Genomic DNA, 7742 nt, shown 5'->3' with positions numbered 1-7742 from the left:
TAGGGGTCCGGATCGGACGCCCAGCCGCCGTAAGGGTACCCTGGCGGCGGCGGTGGCGGTGGCGGCTGAGGGTGGGAGTAGTAGGCGTGCGGCGGCGGCGGCGGCGCCGTGCCCCATCCATACGGCGGCATTGAGGAGGGCGGCGCGTCGCCGGTGCCGTAGTGCCAGTGCGGCGTGGTCGGCCCCGGCCCCGCGTAGGGCGTCGAGCCGTCGCTGAGGATGGCGACGGGCCTCCTCATCTTGCGGCGGATGCGGCGCCTGAGCGCCGCCGGGTCCGCCGTGCCCGCCACCACCACCAGCCCCGTGTCCGGCGACGCCCACACCCGCTCCACCCCTGCACGTACGCGCACGCATGCATGCATGCATGTCAGTCAGACGGATCAGGTTGCCGACCATGTTACCCCTGTGTACGAACGTACGTACCGAGGAGGTTGCCGACGGCGTTCCTGATCTTCCTGGCGCACTCGAGGCAGTGCACGTCCGTCTGGAGCACCACCGGCCCCGCCGCCGCCATCGCACGTTCTCAAGCTCTGCGTCCGCTGAGATTGATGGGTGTGATACGCGGCGAATGGGCCTGGAATTTATAGAGGGGCGCGCGGCGGCCGGGAGGAGAGGAGGAATCACCGGGAGAGAAAGAAATCTGCTCGCGATATGGTAATCGGATCGAGTGCGGCAACGTAAGCCGATATGTTGGTCGGCAGATCAGCTCCAAGTTTCCTTTGATGTGATGGGACGGCCTCCTTGATTTCTCCCCATTCCATAGCGATCCTGTGCTCCGCACACGCGCGCACTCGGCTCGCGGGGCGGCTACGTAAACGTTCGGTTGGAAACGAAGCATAATCACCGCCCATGGGGCTAAATGCTAATGCCAGGTATGTACTGTCAACGTCAATTCATTTTGGAATTTTACAGTGTTTAATAAAGATTTTTCACTTAAGACAAATCTAAAACTTCAATTAATTAAAAAACGTAGCTCCGCCATTGCGCTCGATGCTTTACCATGTGTTCGAATAACCCTATTTTGATTGATGGGTGGTTGCCCCCTCCTAAATGTAGACCCTTCTTTTGATATGGACACACTTCACGAAGCATTGTCATAGAGAAGCTAATATGGTGGCACGTGAACCTATCGAGGGAGATCCGGAGTCGCCGGAGCCGGAGGAGGAGGAGGAGCAGCCGGGGAAAGAGGTGGAGGAGCCGAAGCAGCAGTTGTAGGGCTTCAACATGGAGCAGGCGGAGGCGGAGTTCGCCGTCGCCCAGTCCGACGAGATGACGGAGGAGCAAGCCATACTGAAGTCCATCCAGGATGAGGTTTATGTGGAGGCCAACCGGGCGCTCCTCCATCGGGAGCAGGCGGCGTCCGGCGCGCTCTTCGCCGAACTCGACGCGGAGATAGAGGCGTAAGAGGACGGAGCAGAGCAGCCGGAGGAGCCGGAGCTGCAGCTGCCGCCCATGCTGCCAAAGCCGGGCACAAAGATCGTTGACATCTCCAACGACGAGTAGCTAGGTGATCGAGATTTACAGTTTGCATGTCTTTGTATGGATTTGAGAATCTAGTATGAGATGTCCAGATGAAACAAGTGAAATTGGAGGCATGCCCGGTCACTGCCTGGAGTCGCCCCCGGGCACGTTTCGCGGGCGTTTGAGGGGCCATATTTGACATATTCGACTGTAGATGCTCCAATATGGTGGCACATGAACTTGCTTCTTTAGCAAAATTTTTACCTCCTAGTGTTTGGATTGATGATGCTCCACCATCATCTCTCTTACTGAAAGTTTTGGAAACTCAAGAACTATACACGTAAGAAAAGTCTTTCCTCCCTCCATTAGTAGAAAAATGACCTAATATGAGACACATTACTGCCGGTTTAATTTTGAGCCGGCACTAATGTGTTCATTAGTGCCGGTTCCAATGGCTAGCCGGCCGTTCTCATTAGTACCGATTCGTGGAGAACCTTTAGCACCGGTTCATGCCACGAACCGGTACTAAAGAGAGAGGTGGCAGGGTGTTGTCAGTCTGGGGCCCCTCCAGCACCTTTAGTACCGGTTCGTGACACGAACCGGTACTAAATGTCGACGTACATAAACCCTTCGTCCACCCGAGCCACTCTGTTCTTCCCCTTTCCCCTCACTTCCTCTGTTCTTCCCCTCTCTTCCTCGAGCTCCTCACAAATTTTGCCCAAAATTTGTCAAGACTTGAAGGCCCCCATCCATTCAAATGATCACGAAGGTTAGCAACTTTGCCCTTGCAACTCTCATTGCTAGATTAGCTCTTGCAATGCTTTGTATAGTGATTAATTTGGGAGGAATTATATTTGCTAGTATTTGATTTATATGCAATTTGAGGTCAAAAATAACACTTAGTTTGCATATGTAGGTGTGGTTTACTTAGTGCCTTCTAAATCTCCGTCGTAACCACCGTCGATCGCCCGCACCATCCCGTCGCCGGCACCACCTTGTGGTGAGGCTCTTGTTCATGAATGTTTTACATTACCAAATTGATGTTTGTATGATTTGGATATATAGTTACTCGTATAATTACCTTACCCGTACGTTGTTTGTTATACATAGTGCCATGGTTTTGATATCCGTCCTCGTCGGCCCTCGTCCTTGTTATGATTCGGATGTGGTATATTCTCTTTTAAAACTAGTTGTTGCATTTCGTGTTTATGACAAATTATGCCCATCAAGTTGACATAGATATTTTTATCTAGGAGGTATGTGAACCGGAAATTCCAGCCGACCCTATTGTCGAGAGGTTAAATTTAGTTGAAAGAGAAAACGAGTATTTGAAAGAAAAATTGAAAAGAATTGAGGGGGAGAAGATGGAATTGGAGTTGCATGTTGCCGGTGTCGTCGATGATCACAAGATCAAGATGGAGAAAATGAGGTTGAAGATTAGAAAGATTAGAAAATATGCCATTGATAGTGTGGCTTGGTATCATTATGTTGTTGGATGAATTGTTACCTTAGTTGCGATCTTCATCGCATTTGTTGTTGCATTTAAATTCTTTAGCTAGAGAGTTATTTGTATGTTGCATTTAATTAAGTGTTGTATATGAACTTTATGTATGAACTTTATGTATGAACTTTATGTATGAACTTGTATTAATTTGGTCTATTCGGTGTTGTGTAATGAAGATGAGCCGACAATGGATGTATGATGACCGATGCTCTCCCGAGTTCATTAATGGTGTGCATACTTTTCTGCGGGCCGCTGAGGCAAACGAGCGGGCGGATGGTTTTATGCCTTATCCATGTGCTAGCTGTAAGAATGGTCACAGTTACTCTACGTCAAAAACCATTCACGTCCACCTATTTAAGTCCGGTTTCATGCCCCACTATAATGTTTGGACCAAGCATGGAGAAATAGGGGTTATGATGGAAGACAATGAAGAAGAAGAGGACGACGACGGCTATCCTGGCCATGGGTTCCCTGAATACGATGATACAATAATGGGGGAAGAAGCTGAGCCGGCAATGCGGGAAGAAGCTGAAGAAGAGGCATCAGATGAGCCCGCTGATGATCTAGGTCGGGCCATTGCCGATGCAAAGAGAAACTGCGCAAGTAATCTGGAGAGGACGAAGTTGCAGCGCATGTTAGAGGATCACAAGAAATTGTTGTACCCGAATTACGAAGCTGACAAAAAAAGTTGGGCACCACACTTGAATTGCTGCAATGAAAGGCAGAGAATGGTGTATCTGACAAGGGATTTGGAAAGTTGCTGGTAATGGTAAATGATATGCTTCCAAAGGACAACGAATTGCCCGAGAGTACGTATGAAGCAAAGAAGGCTGTCTGCCATCTAGGGTTAGAGGTGCAAAAGATACATGCCTGCCCTAATGACTGCATCCTCTACTGCGGTGAGTACGAGGATTTGAACGCTTGCCCAGTATGCGGTGCATTGCGTTATAAGATCAGTCGCGATGACCCTAGTGATGTCGAGGGCGAGCGCCCCAGGAAGAAGATTCCTGCCAAGGTGATGTGGTATGCTCCTATAATACCACGGTTGAAACGTTTGTTATAAAACAAAGAGCATGTGAAGGCGATGCGGTGGCACGCAGAAGACCGTAAGAAAGACGGAAAGTTGAGAGTACCCGCTGACGGTTCACAGTGGAGAAAAATCGAGAGAAAGTACTGGGAGGAGTTTGCAGGTGACCCAAGGAACGTATGGTTTGGTCTAAGCGCAGATGGCATTAATCCTTTTGGGGAGCAGAGCAGCAACCATAGCACGTGGCCTGTGACTCTATGTTTGTATAACTTACTCCTTGGTTGTGCATGAAGCGGAAGTTCATTATGATGCCAGTGCTCATCCAAGGCCCTAAGCAACCCGGCAACGACATTGATGTGTACCTAAGGCCATTAGTTGAAGAACTATTACCGTTGTGGAATGGAACATGTGTACGTGCGTGGGATGAGCACGGACAGGAAGAATTTGACCTAAAGGCGTTGCTGTTCGTGACCATCAATGATTGGCCTGCTCTCAGTAACCTTTCAGGACAGACAAACAAGGGATACCGCGGATGCATGCACTGTTTGGATGATACCGACAATATATATTTGGATAGTTGTAGGAAGAATGTGTACCTGGGACATCGTCGATTTCTTCCGACAAGGCATCCCGTAAGAAAGAAAGGGAAGCATTTCAAAGGTGAGGCAGATCACCGGACGAAGCCTCGCCACCGTACTGGTGCTGATGTACATGATATGGTCAAGGATTTGAAGGTAATCTTTGGAAAGGGTCCTGGCGGACAACCTGTTCCGAAGGACGCTGACGGACGCGCACCCATGTGGAAGAAGAAATCTATATTTTGGTACCTGCCATATTGGAAAGACCTAGAGGTCCGCTCCGCAATCGACGTGATGCACGTGATGAAGAATCTTTGTGTGACCCTGCTTGGCTTTTTGGGCGTGTATGGGAAGACAAAAGATACACCAGAGGCACGGGAGGACCAGCAACGTATGCACGGAAAAGATGGCATACATTAGGGTCAGGCCAGCTACGCTCTTACCAAAGAAGAGAAGGAAATCTTCTTCAAATGCCTGCTCAGCATGAAGGTACCGTCTGGCTTCTCGTCGAATATAAAGGGAATAATAAATATGGCAGAGAAAAAGTTCCAGAACCTAAAGTCTCATGACTGCCACGTGATTACGATGCAACTCCTTCCGGTTGCATTGAGGGGGCTTCTACCAGAAAACGTTCGATTAGCCATTGTGAAGCTATGTGCATTCCTCAATGCAATCTCTCAGAAGGTAATCGATCCAGAAATCATACCAAGGTTACGGAATGATTTGGTGCAATGTCTTGTCAGTTTCGAGTTGGTGTTCCCACCATCCTTCTTCAACATCATGACGCACGTCCTAGTTCACCTTTGCAAAGAGATTAACGTTTTGTGTCCTTTATTTCTACACAATATGTTCCCCTTTGAAAGGTTCATGGGAGTCTTGAAGAAATATGTTCATAACCATGCTAGGCCAGAAGGAAGCATCTCGAAGGGCCATGAAAATGAGCAGGTCATTGAGTTTTGTATTGACTTTATTCCTGACCTTAAGCCGATTGGTGTTCCTGAATCGCGGCATAAGGGCGGACTGGAAGGAAAAGGCACGCTAGGAGGGCATAAAATAATATGTATGGACGGGCATTCTCTCACTGAAGCACACTACACAGTTCTATAGAATTCCGCCTTGGTGGCTCCGTATATGGAGGAACACAAGAATTTTCTACAGTCCAAACACCCAGAGAAGTCTGACGACTGGATTACACGCGAACAAACGAGGACTTTCGCCGGTTGGTTGCAGAAACGTGCCCTGAATGATGGCGATATTCAAAATGACATGTACTCGCTGTCCCAGTTACCATCTTTGAATATAATGACTTTCAAACGGTACCAGATAAATGGGAATATATTTTACACGATCGCCCAAGATAAGAAGAGCACCAACCAAAACAGTGGTGTCCGCTTTGATGCAACAACCAACATGGGAAAGGAAACATATTATGGTTACATAGAGGATATATGGGAACTTAACTATGGATCAGGTGATTTGAAGGTCCCTTTGTTTCGGTGCAAATGGGTCAATATGACACGAGGCGGGGTAATGGAAGACCCGCGGTACGGAATGACAATAGTGGATCTCAACAATCTTGCATATGCCGACGAACCATTCGTCCTAGCCAATGATGTGGCGCAGGTTTTTATGTGAAAGACATGTCTACCAGGCCGAGAAAAAGAGAAGATAAGGAAGCGAATGGATCATACGACGAGCCAAAGCGCCACATAGTTCTTTCAGGAAAAAGAAACATCGTAGGAGTGGATGACAAGACAGACATGTTAGAAGATTATGAAAAGTTTGATGAAATTGCTCCATTCACAATGAATATTGACCCGAGCATCCAGTTAAATGATGAAGATTTTCCATGGCTACGGCGCAAAGGGACACACGCGAAGAAAAAGTTTCACACCCAAAGATCTGGTATGTGATCGACTTCACTATCATCACTTTCTTCTGTGTTCACACCCAGGAGGGAATGTCTGTAATAGTTAGGGTAGTTAATTATGTGTTTTGGCATTTGAAACGCGAAGAAATTTTATGTGCAAACAAATTCTTTTCATGCATTTACTGATTTTTTCCAGCTAAATGACCCTGAAATTAAAAAGCATTTCAAATGAACTCAGAAAAGGTTGAAAGTTGGCATGGTATCATAATTTCATACAAATAGCATGTGCAAAAAAGTAGAGAGGGTTACGGCAAAAACTGGATACACTTCGTGTACAAAATGGACAATCTCTTTCGAAGTATCAGGGTTTCCGACGAAAACTGAACTTGTTACAAAGGCATCATTTTTTAAATAACCTAAGCATTACCAAATTGAATATAATGATAAAACACACTAATATTAAACATAAGAAAAAAGAATCACTGAAAAAACTTTTTTCAAAGTTAAGTTATTCACAAACTAGTGATTCACACAAATTTCAAATAATTCGAAATTTAAACTATTCAAATTTGAAAATTACCGGCACTAACAGAAAGTTTGTAATTTTTTGTACCTAAAGCAAAAATATTCACAAAGAAACTCTAAATACAGCAAAAACAACTCAAAAATAAATAAAACAAAAATAAATAAAGCGAAAAAAATAAGAAAATAAAAAAGCCCGCCTACTGGGCCAAAGCGGCCTGCATACGATTAGGAACACAACCTTTAGTTAGGCCAGGATGCAGGCCCGCAAAGGCCCAGTAGGCCCACTGGGCAGAAGAGGACAGGTAGGCCCAGTAGGCCTGCTTAGGAGAGGAGCTCTAGAGAGCTACCGCACTGGGCTTATAAACCAGTGCGGTAGCCCCTCGGCTAGCAAGGCGGGACTAAACTTGCGCACCCCCTTTTGTACCGGGGCGTGGCTCCAACCGGTACTAAAGACCCTCCTTTAGTACCGGTTGGAGCCACAACCCGGTACTAAAGGGGGTGCGCTTCCCGCCGCTTGGCCTGACCAAAACAGACTTTAGTACCGGTTGGTGGCTCCAACCGGTACTAAAGGTCCATCATATATATACAATACAACACTTGAAAAAAATTCAGTTTCCCTCTGTTTCTTCCCTTTGTTTCCTCCCTCCGTCGCGCCGCCCTATCCCGATCGACGCCGTCCCCGTCGACGTCGCCGCCCCCGCCCCTCGTCGCCGACCCCGGCCGTCCCCGCCCCTCGTCGCCGCCCCCGTCGACGTCGCCGCCCCGGCCGTCCACGTC

This window comes from Triticum dicoccoides, chromosome 5B (assembly GCF_002162155.2).
Source record: "Triticum dicoccoides isolate Atlit2015 ecotype Zavitan chromosome 5B, WEW_v2.0, whole genome shotgun sequence".
Lineage (NCBI taxonomy): Eukaryota > Viridiplantae > Streptophyta > Magnoliopsida > Poales > Poaceae > Triticum > Triticum dicoccoides.
This window is presented reverse-complemented; position numbering follows the sequence as displayed.